We start from the raw sequence: 18,713 nt of genomic DNA, 5'->3' as shown, positions 1-18,713 counted from the left end.
CATGGAACCAGTGGTTTTCCAGCAATGGGACCAACAGCTTCACGTGACTTCCGAACCACGTTGAGAGTGAACTTCTATCACCAGAAATACACATCTCTAACAGCTCAATGGAATGCCCGAGAATCGAACTCGCGGCCACCAAGGTGGCAGGCTAAAACCATACGATCACGCCACTGAGGGGACCAGCTGTTCGGCCGTGATTGAGTGACAGACGGATGGACCAAACATTACGCCCATTATAGTAAGATGATATCTACAGTCTTTGTTCAAGTTTATACAAGCTATCCCCAACGAGCTCGTAATGGATGCGCCACAAAGGAAGGAACTTCTACTTTTAGACAGAGTCGTGGAAACTTCTTTCATATTTAATTTTATCGCGTAATTTTTATTGAAACTGCTACGTTAACTAATGACTGAGTAGTACTTGAATTCGAAAATGCCTCACCGGGTATCGTAGATAGCGCCGCTCGCGAAATTGCTGGTCCACTCGAATGAATGTTAGATGCCGACCTTCAATGTGCTTTAGTAAAAAACTGCTCCACGGCCAACTAGGATAGTCAATGAAAAAAAATACTTTCATTTACTACCTTTGCAGCTGATGTAATAATAAAGTACTTTGATTTCGTAGCTCGTTACCGTAACCTTGAACATTTATTCACAGCCAGAGGTAAACAATTATGAAAAATTGTCTTTATTTTTTTTTTTTTGTATGGAATTCCTTTTTTATACAATTTTATTTGTTATGTCAGGAAAGATATGTAATTACTCCCCCTCTGTACAGTTTTTCTGAGTTGGTTTTATTTTCCACGTTATACCAAGTGAAGGGAGTACATTACTGAGGTTACAAATACCCGAAAGGGTAGTACTTGGGGAGGAAAAGGTTGAAAACCCCTGTTCTAGAGCTCCCGTGTTCGCGGTCAGATCTGCAACTGTTAAAATGTTCACCGTCTTCACTTGTCATTCGAGTAAGAACCGACTTCTGTGTAATAGGCTAGGCCATCTTTCCAATAACATCAGGCAAATCAGTAGTAAAAACCCAGTTATATACTTTGGTATATTTGGCAACAGTAAAATGGGAAAAAGAGGTTAGAAATGGAAAGGAATGGCTGATTTACCTTATATTTTACCACTCATTTACCCTTTATTCAAAGCAATTACAAAATCATTCACTATCTGGCTAAAACCTTTTGAGGGTCACTATCTAGGAAATAGCTGCTAAATGCTATCTTTATTTAAAGCTTTATATTAAGAATATAGTTTCCAACGTAAATGGCGATCATGGACCAGTTAAACAACACCATATTTAGTTAAATAAGTATAAATTAATCTTTAAAGTTTTGAGTGAGATGAAGTTTACTTTGTGAAAATTATTACGAAACATACGAATGACAGCGTTTGGTTTTTAGCTTTTTATCAATTTGTGCCTCTGTCACAAAACGTCATAAATATGACCGTGTCATTTGATTTGTATAAACTACGTAAGCCTGATTAAGCTGATTAATACTATTCAAAACTAATTTATACAGAGAGAAACTGTTGGGAGAGTCATGGTAGACTCTGCTCGTAAATCGTAACGTAGTCTATCATAGTCTAGCTTAGAAAATTTTCTCAATGTTTTTATGTCTTTAGAGAAAACGAAGATTTTTTTATACCGGTAACTTAGATAATAATTTATTGAGGCCTTCTCCAACGTGGTTGATATGGTGTTTGCGTTCCACCTCGGTGGTCGCGGGTTCGATTCTCGGCCATTCCATTGAGGAGTGAGAGATGTGTATTTCTGGTGATAGAAGTTCACTCTCGACGTGGTTCGGAAGTCACGTAAAGCCGTTGGTCCCGTTGCTGAATAACCACTGGTTCCATGCAACGTAAAAACACCATACAAACAAAATCCAACGGAAAAAAAACAAAAACACACACACTCTCTCTCTAACATGATTTCTCTCGAAACCAACTACGCAGTCTTGTTCATGTTTACATAGATAGGCCACACTCATTCCCTAACTTGTCACAGATTTCACGTATATAATTTCAAACGAGGAAAGGATTCTTTTTTGTTTAACTTAGGGCATACACACACACACACAGGCACGCACACAACCGTATATTGCTATACATATACGTGAGTGTGTGTGTGTACGAAGTTAAAAAAGAAATTCCTTACCTCCACTGTAATGATATAAGCGAAATCTGTGATAAATTAAGCAATGAGCATGATTCCACAATATTTTTGATAAGAAATTAATAACATGAATGAGTTATTATCTCGTTTATTGATGAGAGAGGAGTAGAGAGATGAGAGAGGGACTGGAGGAGAGAGGAGAGAAGAGAGAGAGAGAGAGAGAGAGAGAGAGAGAGAGAGGAGGGGGGCAAAAAAAAGTCACTTGGTTAATGAACTCTAATCAGTCTATGCTAATTAGATATATTTCATTTAATAAACTAACAACAAATCAACAAGATCTGCAATAATCCAGAGACTTTCCCATCCTAACCCGAAGGCAAAATCAAACTCTGAAGACTGGCCAGAAACCAAACACCTGGCAACTGGCAACCCTAGCTACTCAGTCCAGAGACGATGCACCTGGCCCCTTCAGCAATCTACTGCACCACTAACACAGACTAAAAAATTGGCCGGCTGAAGATGGGATGAGAGTACACCTCCTTACGGAAGTTTGTCTTGGAAACCGACAAAACGATATAAGGGGTTTGTCACTTTTACGAGACCACCTCATTCCGAAGACAATCCACCTGCCTATAGTAGATTCACATCAACCGGGCATTTGACGTCTAGGCCAGTCCCTTACGACTCTCCTGATTGGCTGTTGATAAGCCAATCACAGGGCTGAAAACTCTCAGTCTCTTTCAAGAGTTCCCATGGGCAGGATGTATGTTCCACGTGGTAATTGCTTTATAGCAAAGGAAGATAAAGGAAAGGAAAACGCATCTTCGAGAAATTCTGCAGCACGTGGGCATTCGCGCATTGTGTTGGAGGTGCCTGTTCTCATGATGGTTCTAGAATCGGCAGGAGAGTTGTGGAACTTGACAGGCGCCGACGTGACGTGAGAAACGCCGAGATTTCTGATGCAATACCTCATCTAGATTCATCTAAGAAGTTCCGGTAATCTCGGGAGTCTGTGACGCTCGCCGTAGGCCCCGTCCCCAGAATGCTGTATAAACATGACGGATGAAGTAGGAGAGAGAGAGAGATCATCAGTTAGTCACAGGGAGATATCCTCAGTAAGAGCCACATATCAGATTATCAGTGAGAGATCAGCAGCAGCAGAGATCATCCGAGAGAGATAAGAGAAAATGAGAAAATGGGACCAACGAAGGATCAGAAGAAATGTTGCTCGAGAGTTGGTTGGATTCTGGTCTAGTCGTCTTCAGGAGTGGACGACTGAGTTATCTCGATGTTGAGCAGACTTCAGAGAAGAAAATGTCCTGCTAGAGGTTTTGGGGAATTCCTGCCTTCCCAGTATCAAGAGTGGACATTATTTTCTGCAATACGAAGTCAAGAGGAGGTCTGCAATTGCCGTTCTCCTTTTGTGAAGCCATCGCTTCGAGTCCCAAAACTAACCAGCAAGTATTTGAATTACCTCACTGTTCCCCCAGTTCATGCAGTGTAAGATTCTATTTTTTTTATGTAAATAGGAGATACCATTCTGCATTTACCTTTGTTAGTAAGCTTGTAAATAAAATTTTGTTGTGTTAGTGTTTCTTTCTATATTCGTATCCCCAGTTTCAACTGTAAGTGTCAAATTTTTTTGTTTTTGTTTATTTCATATCGAACCTGAAGCGGACCTCTCTCAGAGGCCGTAACATGGAACATGCATCCTGCTTATGGGAACTCTCGAGTGATACTGAGAGTTTCCAGCCCTGTGATTGGCTTATCAACAGCCAATCAGGAGCGTCGTAAGGGACTGGCCTAGAAGTCAAATGCACGGTTGATGTGAATCTACTATACCTTTGTAGGGACCAGTAAAGAAGTGGTTAAGGCAAGACGTCCCCTTACGGAAATGGGGTCTGGAAATTAGGTGTGAGCAGCCGATAGACAGGCATAGATAGATAGATCCTGTATGTATGACAGAAGACGGGAGGAGTGAATAAAAGTTGAAGGGTAAAAAAAATGTTAAAAAAGGAAAGGAATAACTGATTTACCTTATATTTTACCACTTATTTCTAGTTATATTTACTACATTCAATTTTTCCTTTTCTTCAAAACAATTACAAATTTTTATCTGTTTCTCTCTTTACCTTTTTTTTCAAAGCAATAACAACATCATTATCCGCTTCTCTCTTCACATTTCAGTAGTCTGCATGTGATATTTTGGCAATAATAATTTCAGTGTTATGCCATCAACTGTACTGAATATTATGTTACCTATTAAACCCATGAAGTATTGTATAACTCAGCCTTACATTTGCTTTGAGTGTAAACATGATTGGTTAAAGAATACAGATAAAGAAATATTAATGACTAAGAAAATGTGAGATAAAATATTCTCAGTGAATAACATATCTTTATCTAAATTCTTCGAATGAGAAAAAATAAACAGATCACCAAATCAGCTACTTTGTTTGCACAATGGGCCACTAAGATAAAATTTGACAAACGAAGAACTTTTGCCAATACAAAATACGATGACAATGTGTAAAAAGAGCCCTATACTATTATTAAGATGAACGCCTTATGGTGTTCATTGGAAAGAAGTTACAGATGATAACAGCAAATAAAGAAAGAAGAAAGCAGTTATTGGAAAAAAAAGATAAATGAGTAAATAAAATGTAAACACAACAGGGACGTCAAAATATGTTTTATTTTTTATTTTTTAGTGAAACATAAATACCGTCGTTACGTTTATACTGGAAACATTTGGCACAGTACATTTAATAATGATAAAACAAAAAATTGTAACCGGAACGACGGAAAGAGGCCGCACATATTTGTCAAAACTTAAAAAATAACTTTTACAAGGAAATTGCAATGGTAGGAAATATCAAATCATATCAGGGAGAGGTTAGTCTATAAACTTGAGATTCTCAGGATTAGTTATTTGTATGTTGGGCAATTGCTAATAAAGCATTCACACTGAATACCTTAAGAAAATGCCTAACGTGAATTAGGCCTAATAGGCGCTGGGACTTACGAGGATAATTCAAAGGTGAAGCGGATATTGAAAGTAAAAAGGTTTGAAAGATGCAACGGGAGGAAAGCCTCAAAGCAGTTGCACTATAAATCAGTTGCAAGGAGAGGGTGGAAAGAAAGAGGGAAGAAAGAGAATATGAACGGAGGTACAGTAAAAGGAATGAAAGGGGTTGCAGCTAGTGGCCGAAGGGACGCTGCAAAGAACCGTAAGTAAAGCATATACGGTGTACTGCATGAGGTGCACTGACGGCGCTACCCCGCTACGGCAGCTGTCGATAAATGCAAGGTTTGAATGATAAGGAATTCGACAACATAATCAACTGTCGTAATAGTTAAAATTTGATGTGGTTCTTGCTGCAGTATCAACAGCAAAGTCGAATTCCATATATTTTTTTTTATTAATTTTCCCGGTAGGAATTAGATTGGCAGCTGTAACATTAGAAATAGTTACATACACCTTAATCATAGAGTAGATTAGGCCAATTAAGTGCAATTATCTCCTTCTAGAACGCACTCCCGGAGGCTCTCGGATGTTTACCATGATGGACGACTAATGAAAGGCTTGTAAGGAAACCATTAGTCATCTTCGTGTCGTAATAATCGATGAGAATATGATAAAAAGTAACTTATTAAGAATAGAAGAAGGCACAGATCTTGGCGCTGTTGTACGAAGGCTCTGAAGTTATCCTGACTCACTGTCTCGTCTGAAGATAAGAGACGCTCAAAATTAACTACAACTTCATTTCTGTCATTCGCTGCAATAACTCATCGGAACGCATGCTGGGGGACGGGCACTTTATATTCACTGCTTACCTCTCAAGTAATGAAAAATCATTACACGAACTTATAATTTTCTACTTCTTGTTAACCTTCGTCCAGTCACGATCACAATGCAATCTAACAATCTGGCTGGGTTTGAGGGAGATGCGTCAGGAGGTGCCACAATGATTCCCAAAGTTTCGTTCACCCTAACCCAAGCCGTTGACGTTGTCGGACTTAAAAATATGAAACAACTTACGAAACATTGTGGATGGGAAGCCCTCCACCTGAGAGAGCTAAGGGTGGTGTAGGAGAAAGAGGTGAGTATCAACCACAATACAACGAATAACACGCTGTTTATCCCTTTACTGTTTACAAAGCAGGGGGTTTCAACCTTTTTTTTTTTTCACCACGTACCCACCCTTTCCGGTATTTTGAATGTCAATAATGTATACCCCCTCCACTTCGTATAGAGCAGAGCAATGCCAAAAAAACATTCTATTGTGTATATTTCCAAGTCCTGTACTGAAGGGTAGTGAGTACATAACTCTCCTGACATAACCAGTATTATTGTAAACACAACGAATTCCATAAAAAATGAACTTTTTTTTTATAATCATTTACCTGTTTCTATGCAGTGAATTTTCAAAGTTATGGTAATGAGCTGCAGAAACGACGTATATTATTAATTACATCAGCAGCAAAGGGAGTTAATGAAATTGCTGAAACTGTTTTTCATCAGTTAGCCTAGTCAGCCGTTGAGCAATCTTTGCTGAAGCACATCGAAAGACGGCTTCCACAGTCATTCGAGACCTTCGTTTTGATTTTATGATAAATAAGCGGGAAAACTCAGTTTCACACAGATACTACGTGGATGGGAAAAGCAACTGAGAATAGAGAGGCTCTCTCTCCTCTGCGACATGTGGATACGATTTGGATATTTCACACCAGAACCTGACAAGAGACTGTAACAGCTTATACACACAAGGAGTGGTAGGATATGATAAATAACAGACCCAAATGGGATGGTTAAGGAACATTATTCCACTTGAGATACAGACTACAACTAGTACTGGGTTTCAACGGTCGGTGCCGCTGCATGACACAGTTCAACAGTTCATTTGATGTCTAGGCCAGTACCTTACGACGCTCCTGATTGGCTGTTGATAAGCCAGTCACGGGGCTGGACACTCTCAGTATCTCTCGAGAGTTCACATGGGCAGGATATGTGTTCCACCTCTCCTGAGGTATAAATTTGAAGGATGTATCTCTCAGGAGAGGAGGAAAACACATCCTGCCTATTGCACTCTCTCGAGAGACTGAGAGATTCCAGCCCTGCAATTGGCTTATAAACACCCAATCAGGAGCGTCGTAAGGGACTGGCCTAGACATCAAATGCACGGCTGATGTGAATCTACTATAGTAGATTCCCGGGCTTCACTCAAAATTCGCTAACCGTTACATGTTCACTCAAAATTCGCTAACCGTTACATATAATTTTTCTCAAATAGATCATTAGCACTGGAGCCATTCACAAGTTCAATAACCCCTTCCTTAATAGCATCATTAAGAGAAGCAACATCAGGAAAGTATCTTTCCATTTCATTTTGCAGCGAGGAAAGGCAATCCACTCTCATAAGTACCATCTGAACTACAGTAGAGGGTGTCCTGCCCGTAAGCAAGTGGACGGCTAGCCCCCTAACCCTATAACAACCCGTGGGGAGCGTGTACCCCCTGACAGACACTTGGCGTACCACCTGGGGGCTGGGGTACAGGTATACCCCAGGTTGAAAACCCCTGGTTTAAAGTTTACCATGGTTGTTTCTGTGATATTTTATTAAGTTCGCTCATTCTTGCAAGAAGTTTTTGCTCTTCGATACTTTGGTCTATTGGAGAAGTTTATGTTTAACTAATTCAGATGTAATAATAGTAATAATACTACAAACCAGTAAAATATGCTCAGAAGTATCTACGGCGCATTGTATTTTTCTCTATAGCGTGTGATTAAGACTACCGAAAATAAACCTATCTTTCGCTGCTCTCGGTATAATACTGTATGAACCCCAGCCCATGAAACTTTAATCAAGGCCCGGTGGTGACCTCTCCTATATCGTTGCCAGACGCACAATTATGACTAACTTTATCCTTTAATAAAATAAAAACTAATGAGGCTAGAGGGCTGCAATTTGCTATGTTTGATGATTGGAGGGTGGATGATCAACATACCAATTTGCAGCCCTCTAGCCTCAGTAGTTTTCTAGATCCGAGGGGCTTCTATTGATGTGATGTGTTATGTACAGCCAGCGACGAAACCAGCGTCGCCCCGCCAAGCCTGGCTCGGAGAGATCATGCCCTTCTTGCCCTGAAAGGTGGCCTTCGTTCAAACAACCAGTACATAGTTAGAATGGTTGAAATGGGAGGAGGAGGGAAATTACGGTAATCAGGCAAAGAAATGCAATAATAAATGAAATATATATGGACAAAGAGAGAGAGAGAGAGAGAGTACGAAGAAAGGTAACGAAAGAAATGCATAAATAAATTTTATGGAGAGAAAGAAAGAGAGAGAGTTTTTACACCTGTTCAGGTATTAATTTGATGGACATATTCGAGACCTTCTGCTTTAAGAAATATGTTATATATATTTTGGAAAATAATTATCAAGAAATCTTATCACACAATTGTTTTGAATGGTTATCATATTGTTAATATAAAAAAGCTTTAAATATTGTTGGAACTGACTGTTCATATTACTATTGTTCAGACATAAATATCCTTCTTTTTCATTATCCTATAAGCAGTTGTATTTCTCTCTCTCTCTCTCTCCTCTCTCTCTCTCTCTCTCTCTTAAATATCCTTCTTTTTCATTATCCTATAAGCAGCTTCTCTCTCTCTCTCTCTCTCTCTCTCTCTCTCTCTCTCTCTCTCTCTCTCTCTCTCTCTCTCTCTTCAAGTGTCATTCTGTCCTCAACATCTATATCCTTTATACCCGACCATCACTATATTAATGCACCGATGCACACATTCACCGCATTTCATTTCACATAATTTATTTTCACCAAGAGTTTCGGAAACAATATAATAAATAAATAAAATATAAGACATATAGCAAATAAAAAACTTTCTATAAGTAGCCTAGATGGTTGTAAGGGGCGGAGCCAAGTGGCCCATCACACTAAAATACTGGTAACTCAACTAAGTTATGTCATGAATACAAATTAATAAAATAATAGCCTTTCATGAATACAAATTAATAAAATAATAGCCTTTCAAAAATGAATGATTCTTTCATGACTCGTACAACCCACGGCTACAAAACCTGGTGCGTAACATCTTTGTGACTAGATTCGTATATTATTGGTAATACAGGTAATTATAGTCCAGTCAATCTAGACAAAAATAGATGCAGCCAAGCACAAGTTGGTAGAGTAGCCATTTACGGTTTTGTGATCCTTGCCTACATCCAAATAACATATCAAACGTTTACCATTATTCAAATAGTTGATCCAGGTGATATAAGACGGACAGAATGACAGATAAAGAGAGAGAGAGAATACAGCTGCTTATAGGATGATGAAAAAGAAGGATATTTCTTTCTGAATAATATTAATGTGAATAGTCAGTTCCAAAACTATTTAAGGCTTTTTTTAATATAGAAAATATGATAACGATTTAAAACAATAGGATGTGATAAGATTTTTTAACAATTATTTTCCAAAATATATTCGATATCATATTTCTTAAAGCAGAAGGTCTCGAATATACCCATCAGATTAATAACTAAACAGGAATAAAAGCTCTCTCTCTCTCTCTCTCTCTCTCTCTCTCTCTCTCTCTTCATAAACTGTATGCATTTCTTTCGTTAACTTTCCTCGTACTCTCTCACTCTCTCTCTTTGTCCATAAATATTTCATTTATTATTGCATTTCTTTGCCTGATTACCGTAATTTCCCTCCTCCTCCCATTTGAACCATTCTAACTATGTATTGGTTGTTTGAACCAATACATAGTTAGAATGATCTCTGGTTTTGTTGCTGGCTGTACCTTGTTCCTTGTCACTATTAGGATCATTGTATTAAACACATGAATTTCGTGTGGCTTAAACCAAAACAGGGGAGTTTATCAATACGCTTACGTTGTTTCGCTGGCGACCATCAAATATCGAACATTCTTTCATAGTGACTACCGAGACAGGTGCTACCGAGTTCTGGTAAATTCGTTAAAAGTTAAAGCATGCTCTAGTACAGATAAATGAAAATTAATTCTTAAGTATCAATTTTGTAGCTGTATTAAATAAATTTCAAATATATCAATTTACGTAACTGTATGACTCTTCAGATATCAGTTTATGTAGCTGTAGACAATGAATCTTCAGATAGCAGTTTATATAGTTGTAGACTATGAATCTTCAGGCATCTGTGTATGTAGTTGTAGACAATGATACTTCAGATAGCGGTTTATGTAGCTGTAGACAGTGACTCTTCAGATATCAGTTTATGTAGCTGAGACAATGAATCTTTAGATATCAGTTTACGTAGCTGTAGACAATGAATCTTCAGATGTCAGTTTATGTAGCTGTAGACAATGAATCTTCATGTATCAGTTTATGCAGCGGCAGAAAATGAATCTTCAGATATCAGTTTATGAAGCTGTAGACAATGAATCTTAAGATATCAGTTTATGTAGCTGAGACAATGAATCTTCAGATATCAATTTACGTAGCTGTAGACCATGAATCTTCAGGTATCAGTTTATGTAGCTGTAGACAATGAATCTTCAGATGTCAGTTTATGTAGCTGTAGACAATGAATCTTCATGTATCAGTTTATGTAGCTGTTGACAATGAATCTTCAGATATCAGTTTATGTAGCTGTAGACAAAGAATTCTACAGTATTCAGTTTTATTACTGTAGACAATGAATCTACAGATATCAGTTTATGTAGCTGTAGACAATGAATTTTACACATATATGTTTATGTAGCTGTAGACAATGAATCTTCAGATATCAGATTATGTAGCTATAGATAATGAATCTTCAAATATCAATTTACGTAGCTGTAGACAATGAATCTTCATATATCAGTTTATGTAGCTGTAGACAATGAATCTTCATATATCAGTTTATGTAGCTGTAGTCAAAGAATCTTCAAATATCAGTTTATGTAGCTGTAGACAAAGAATCTTCAAATATCAGTTTATGTAGGTGTAGACAATGAATCTTCAGATATCAGTTTATGCAGCTGTAGACAAAGAATCTTCAAATATCAGTTTATGTAGGTGTAGACAAAGAATCTTCAAATATCAGTTTATGTACCTGTAGACAAAGAATCTTCAAATATCAGTTTATGTAGGTGTAGACAATGAATCTTCAGATATCAGTTTATGTAGCTGTAGACAAAGAATCTTCAAATATCAGTTTATGTAGGTGTACACAATGAAACTTCATATATGAGTTTATGTAGCTGAGTACAAAGAATCTTCAGATATCAGTTTATGTAGCTGTAGACAAAGAATCTTCAAATATCAGTTTATGTAGGTGTAGACAATGAATCTACAGATATCAGTTTATGTAGCTGTAGACAATGAATCTTCAGATATCAGTTTATGTAGCTGTAGACAAAGAATCTTCAAATATCAGTTTATGTAGCTGTAGACAAAGAATCTTCAAATATCAGTTTATGGAGCTGTAGACAATGAATCTACAGATATCAGTTTATGTATCTGTAGACAATGAATCTACAGATATCAGTTTATGTAGTTGTAAACAATGAATCTTCAGATATAAACTTATGTAGCTGTAGACAATGAATCCTCAGATATCCGTTTATGTAGTTGCAGAAAATGAATCTTTAAATATTAATTTTAAGTAGCCTTATAATCATCATACCAGTCTGACTCAGTGTACACAAAAATGTTCCCCAACGTGAATCTAATGAAAGGTTTTGCTGAGAGTTCTCTCTCTCTCTCTCTCTCTCTCTCTCTCTCTCTCTACCTGCAAAACTACCTCAGAGAGAGAGAGAGAGAGAGAGAGAGAGAGAGAGAGAGAGAGAGAAAGAGTAGTCAGCTTCAAAATGTTCTGGAATAGTTGTAAAACGTCAGGGAACCAATCAAACAGTTGACATTCTGAAAAATGGAAATACGAACTCGATAAACTGTAGTTGAAGCAACCTTTCTCCTCCCAATCCAAAATTTTCCAGCAGTTCCGCACTGAGAGAGAGAGAGAGAGAGAGAGAGAGAGAGAGAGAGAGAGAGAGATTGTGGGTGGGGGGAGAGGGGGTTTGGGGGGGTTGGGTGAAAAATCCTTACATATTTTCAGTTTGAACCATGGAATCGAACCTCTGGGCACAATAACAAGTGGAAAATGAATGCAAAAATAGTGTCGCCTAAGATATATATAAATACATATTCATAAATATAAATATACATATATATATATATATATATATACATATACATATACATATACATATATATAATGTATGTATAAATACATATAACATACATACATATATATATGTATATATACATTTGTTAGGGGACATCTCTGCTAAAAATATACACGAGAAAAGCTGAGTTGATACTGAATACACCATAAACAACAACATACATTATCATAAGGGAGTCTTCACTGCAAAAACAATAACAGTAACTATTCCGAAATATCATATAACTTAAAAGCTAAAAAGAAAGTAGCTCAGCATCTAATAACCAATAAAAGTAAATAATTCAGCGTGAACACATCACAAAAGCACTAAATAAATAGAACAGTCTTATGAAAGGCGGACTACTTACAGAGACCCTGCGTCGCGTCACTAACATTAAAACAAAACTAAATACCGCTTGAACAATTGATATAAGTGCTATCATTAACTGGGAAATGCTGTAAATTACCCAACCAGCTCTTCCATAGAAATACAGATATGTGAAGGAGACAGGAAAAGTGCCCTTTACCAACTTTTACGATACCATAAAATGAATGAAATTGGACGTAGTATTTTAAATATTAAACATCAAAATAAGAGCAATGATTCTTCTGAAATCTCTATCCAAAATGTGTACAAGTGTTCTCACTCAGATGAGTCAGTATAACACATTATTTTTCCATTTATAGACCAGCTGTTGACACTCGGGTACATGGTAAACATTCTGTAAGTTGAGTAGATCCTCAGTCCACATTCTGGTTAAAGCTTACACTCAATTAACTTCAGTTCAAAGATAAGATGTTGCACGTTCTTATCTCTGCAACCAAGGAGGCAAGATTTTGATGACCATAAGCCATTTCAGTTAGTTACAATCCCTTTTCTTTCTGTCAAAAAGTACATTAGTACGGGAACATATTTTAACTTGCGTTCAAACTCAAGATGTTGTCCTTTCCTATCTGTGTAACCGAAGAGATACTAAACAGCTTCGACTACACTTCCTTTTCCCCCTTGTCTAAAGCACACTAGCATGAAACCATGTTTTCATGGCCAGGTCCCTACAGATACAGGACACCCTAATGGCTTGAGATTTTATCTTCTACTGTTCATATTTACTTCTTCCTATGCTCCAATGTCTTGGCATCTCCGTTACAAATTTTAATTGCATCAGAGGTCACCAGACGCCTCTCAGCCTGTTAATCTATGAATCTCTTGAATATGGATGCTCTTATTTCCATCAGAGCTTCACCAACACACATAAATGTTACAGCACAAACATAAGCATCTTGCCATTAACCAGAAGTGCCATCTTCACCTACGAAATCGCTCGCAATCACTCCTTTTTCCACTCACGTCGCCGAAGGAACGAGTGAGAGATGGAAGAGACGCGAAGGAGGGTTCAGCAAGATTGCCCGGGGGAACACGAAGTCCCAATTTAATTTGGACTACAAAGGACGAAGTCGAAGAGCGCAGTGGTGGAGTTCGAGCTACAAGGAAAGAGGTATAACGACGGCCCAAGGATACAGGATGTAGGGTACAAGTTTCTGTACTAGTACTACGAATTATGTTTCTGGAATTGGTATAAGCAGGAAATGTGATGAGATAGAAGACTCTCTATAATATATTTGATGATATTGCACAACCTCTTATTTTTTTATTAATTGTGGGAACGTGGAAAGTAAAAAAAGAAAGAAAAAAAAAACACACTCCCAAGATAAATCATATCAATAAACCAACACCCATTTCTGATCAAATATTTCAACTATGGCCAGAATTATTGAAAAAAGTTATAAGTAGATAGTAATTTTGACTTCATACATCATGTACTGGGTTCCTTTAACATAAATGTGCGACATAGAAACTGTACACTGAACAAATTTGAAAAAGATTTGTTGAGAGAGGGTGAAAAATTATATAGAAACTGAGTTAAGAATAAGTACTTGGGTTTCAGAAATATTCAAAAACACCTTTTTACTTCAATGACACGTTTAATGAGTCACAGCGAAAACTGCTTCTTTAATCTTTACGTTAAAGTGCTCGGCTTGAAAATGCAATCGGCAATGTCCGATTACTCGGAAAGAAGCCGAAATCAAAGAACGCTTGCTATGGTGTGTTGATGAAAATAAGGTTAATCAGAACAAAAAAATGCTGGTAGAAATTAAACCCGTAGTCAGTCACTGAAGCGATGCAGCTGGACAAAGTATAATGAAGCTCTAAGTTGGTCGCTTCATACCACACTAAGCTACAAATGGCTTACTTGATAATAAAGTCTTATTTTGTAATGTCACTCAACTGTTTTATTCCTCTACAGCAATGGCTAAGAAGCCAGGCTATCAATATAAAATTATGAAGGTAACTCACAAAAATTTTGGCGCTTGAATTCACTCACAGTTTTGTACGTGAATCTTGCAGATTAAATCTTTGACGTATGAAGTTTTAATCCCAGTTAAAAGCCCTTGTTATTTATATATTGCAGTCAAAGGGGTTATTGTTCAATCGTGATTCACACCAGCTATGGTAGATTTTAGTATGATGCTCTGTTAGTCAAAGTTTAAGTTTACAGACTCATTCCTTCCTTTTGTGAGCTCATGCTCAGTTTTTGTCCGATAATTCTACATCTTTTCTTGTTGACAACAAAACATCTGCACCTTTCTCCATCTCCAGTGTTCGAGATTCTGGTCTTTTCAGCTACTGATTCAATCCTATATATTTCTTCTTCTTCGTCCTGCAGGGGGGTAGTGCCGTCAGTGCGCCTCACACGGTGCACTGTAAGCATAACTTTAAGGCTCTATGAAGCGTCCCTTCGAACCCCTAGCAGCAATCACTTTCATTCGCTTTAATGTACCTCCGTTCATATTCTCTTTCCTCCATCTTGCTACCCACACTCCCATGACAATTGATTCACAGCGCAACTGCAAGGTTTTCCTCTCGTTACACCTTTCAAACCTTTCTACTCTCAGTTTTCCCTTTCAGCGCTGAATGACCTCATAGGCCAATATATTCGATTCCTATTCCTTCTTCCTTCAACTCTCACCTTTTTCTATTAATCTCACTCGGTTTCAAATTAGTTTTTTCTTCTCTGTTGACTTAGATCTTTAAGGTTGCTGGAACAGAGACTGTGAAAACGAATTCAATGCCTGTAGGTCAGTTGTTTTTCTTTTTCTGTGTCTCCTCTCCTACTCAGTCCTTTTTCCATCTGTGATGAAATTTCAAGTGGAACTCATACTTCAATCTTAGGCCGCTTCTCAATTTTCTTTCTGAGAGATCGCGGTATTGCATGGTTAAATTTATCGCTAAGATGCCTTTAAATTCAGTCCTTCATCTTGTTCTTTAAAAGTTTGATGTGGGTATGTTTGTCCCTATTTGGTCTATTGATTTCGTATTTTGTGTCCAGCTCGTTCTATCTCCCCCCCTGGATATAAATGAATCCAAGGCAATTCATTTCATCTATAATCCCACTCTCACGGCACACCTTCATCGTCTTTGATATCCCGTTTGGAGGCTGCTCGTTTTGTCACCTTCCTGGATATAAAGAGAGTCCTAGGCATTTCATTTCATCTATAACCCTCCTCTCACTTCCCGCTGAGCGATGGTGGTAGTGCCCTCACATGGTGTACTGTAAGCATTGCTTAAGGATCTCCGGAGCGTCCCTTCAGCCCCTAGCTGCAACCACTTTAATACCTTTCATATGCCAATCCTAGTCTCACTTCATGTGTTGATCATTTTCCTCTCCATTGCAAGGTGGTTTTTTCTGTATATATCTTCTTTTCTGCAGGTATTATTTTGGACGCTGTCCTGGGCTAGATAAGTGCATATGGTGTCCCTTTCCAAAGGCCCTTGCTCTCGAATAACATAAAGTACATCCCAGATGCTCTCACTGATGTCACCTCTTCCAGATATAAGATAATCACTGATCTTATCTCTCTTAGATACCTAAGCTCCTCGATGCTTTCCTCAGAATGTGCGATCATTCAAGAGATCAGAGTGCCAATTATCATTTCTCTGATGTATGATGATCGATATAATCATCATGGCGTCTCTCTGGTACTTACGTATGAAAGCGATCAGTAAAGTGGCTCTCGAATAAAAATCATCAGAACGCTCAATTGTCCAGAATATCAGTGTTGTGATCCAGTTGGTCTTCCAGACAGCATTACCCTGAGTAATGGTCCCCTGTTTAACGTACTAACTTCGACCATTCTCGGAACGTAACGGCTTATTTGACCACCTTCCAGGTTTCAATGAAGGTCTTCTTGGGTCGTCTTCAGTGCCTTTGCCTGCGCCAGTGGTAGGATCTGTATCCTAAATACTCAACGTGACTCTTGATCATTTGTTTACTTTATCTTTCTTGCTTATTAACCTACTTGCTGTCTTTCTTTTTATCTCTAAGGCTCTTGGATGTTACTTAGTAAATTCCAAAAGGTGATTCTAGGCATTTTTTTTAATCATCTTCCCTTTGAAGGATGTTGTAGTCTTCTTATTCTTGTCTCATCTCCCCGAGTGAGTTCTCTATTTCATCTCCTCAGGATACTATTACTGGTTCACTTAAGGTAGATTTTCGGGTGAGTCCTATGCTTATGAGACGTTTGTTTGGCGGCCGCTGATTGGCTGGGAGCTGCCTACCTCCCGGTACCAGCCAATCTGCAGCAGCCAACCAAACGTCTCGTAACCATAGGGATCATTCTAGAATCTTAAGTGAACCTGCTACAGATATCTAGAAGAACAGTTTCTGTCAATCATCTTGTGTGTGACCGCAGTCATCTTGGCAATTTCAAGGCGTTTTATTATCTAGATTAAGAATTTGTCATTTGCAGTAGTCTATTTAGGGCATGACTTAAAGCTACCCAAAATTTAAAAAATGACTAATAAAATCTCTTCAGGTTCTGCTGTTTGTTTGTATGGTGTTTTGAAGTTGCATGGAACCAGTGGTTATTCAGCAACGGGACCAACGGCTTTACGTGACTTCCGAACCACGTCCAGAGTGAACTTCTATCACCAGAAATACACATCTCTCACACCTCAATGGAATGCCCGAGAATTGAACTCGCGGCCATCGAGGTAGCAGACCAAGACCATACCGATCACGCCACTGAGGCTGTAGGTTCTGCTGTTGATATTATCTTATATCTGTTTGTCAAGCGTCAATATGAATTATATATAATGAAAGTCTTTCCTTCCGGATGCAGAAATATCTAAAAATAAAATTTTATTAAGAAATATCTAGAAATAAAATGTTATTTGAGTCGTTCAGTTTGTTTCTACAGGATGTCACTACAAATCATCGTGAATAACTATGAATGGAATGTTTGTGTATCAGAAAAAATGCAATAAATTGAAGTGAGTAGACAGGTGGTAAAAATAGTATGGATATAATCAAATCTGAATGTGTAATGATCTGAAAAATATTATCAGATAAATAGATAAATATATATATACTGTATATATATATATATATATATATATATATATATATAAATATATATATATATATATATATATATATATATATATATATATATATATAGATATATATAATATTAAATATATATAAATATCTTATATAATATATATATATATATATATATATGTAGATCGGGTGATAAGAAGACAACTAGTTGACAGGAAAAGATTCATTTATTTGCCTACGCGTTTCGTAACTAAAGCTTGTTACATCATCAGGGCTGAAATAGCATTTTAGCATGCTGCAAGTAATTTTAATTCCAAAAAATCCACTTACATTGGGTTCTTTTTTTAAAATCAAAGACAAGCTCTGTCCAACTTTGCAATTAATGGTCGTTTATAGATATTCTTGCCCCAAATGTGATTCGGGAATTTACGTGAGATCGATCAAAAGATTGCTGAAGGTCAAAGCTGACTCACATAGAGGTGTTAGTCATCGTACTGGCAGCAAATTGCCCAACCCTGAATTCTCTAACGTCAGAAATCATTCAAAAATTTGCCATGTTGACATCAAATACACCGAATTTTTTATCTTCGGCCAAACAAGCCACTTACACGAGCTGCCCATTCTTGAGTCATTATTCATTAAGCAGTTGACGTCAGGATTGAACTCACACACCACTTCTGTACCCCTGTATTTGGCGTGAGTATGTTTTCTTCGTGGCTCTGCCTTCCCTCCTTGTTATTCAGCTGTCATCTTCTGACAGAGCAGGTGCTTTAGTTTAATGCTGTAGTTCGCTTCCTTTTTATTACTATTATTTTTTTGTCCTCTCTGTTTTACAATTTTAACTAGTTTAGGAACTTTTCAATTAAGAATGGTTGTTTTTATATGTTTTAATTATGTGACATGTATTTGAACTCGTTTGTCCAATTTATTTCAGCCCTGATGATGTAACAAGCTTTAGTTACGAATCGCGTTGGCAAATAAATGAAT

Source organism: Macrobrachium nipponense, chromosome 4 (assembly GCF_015104395.2).
Source record: "Macrobrachium nipponense isolate FS-2020 chromosome 4, ASM1510439v2, whole genome shotgun sequence".
NCBI classification, from domain to species: domain Eukaryota; kingdom Metazoa; phylum Arthropoda; class Malacostraca; order Decapoda; family Palaemonidae; genus Macrobrachium; species Macrobrachium nipponense.
This window is presented reverse-complemented; position numbering follows the sequence as displayed.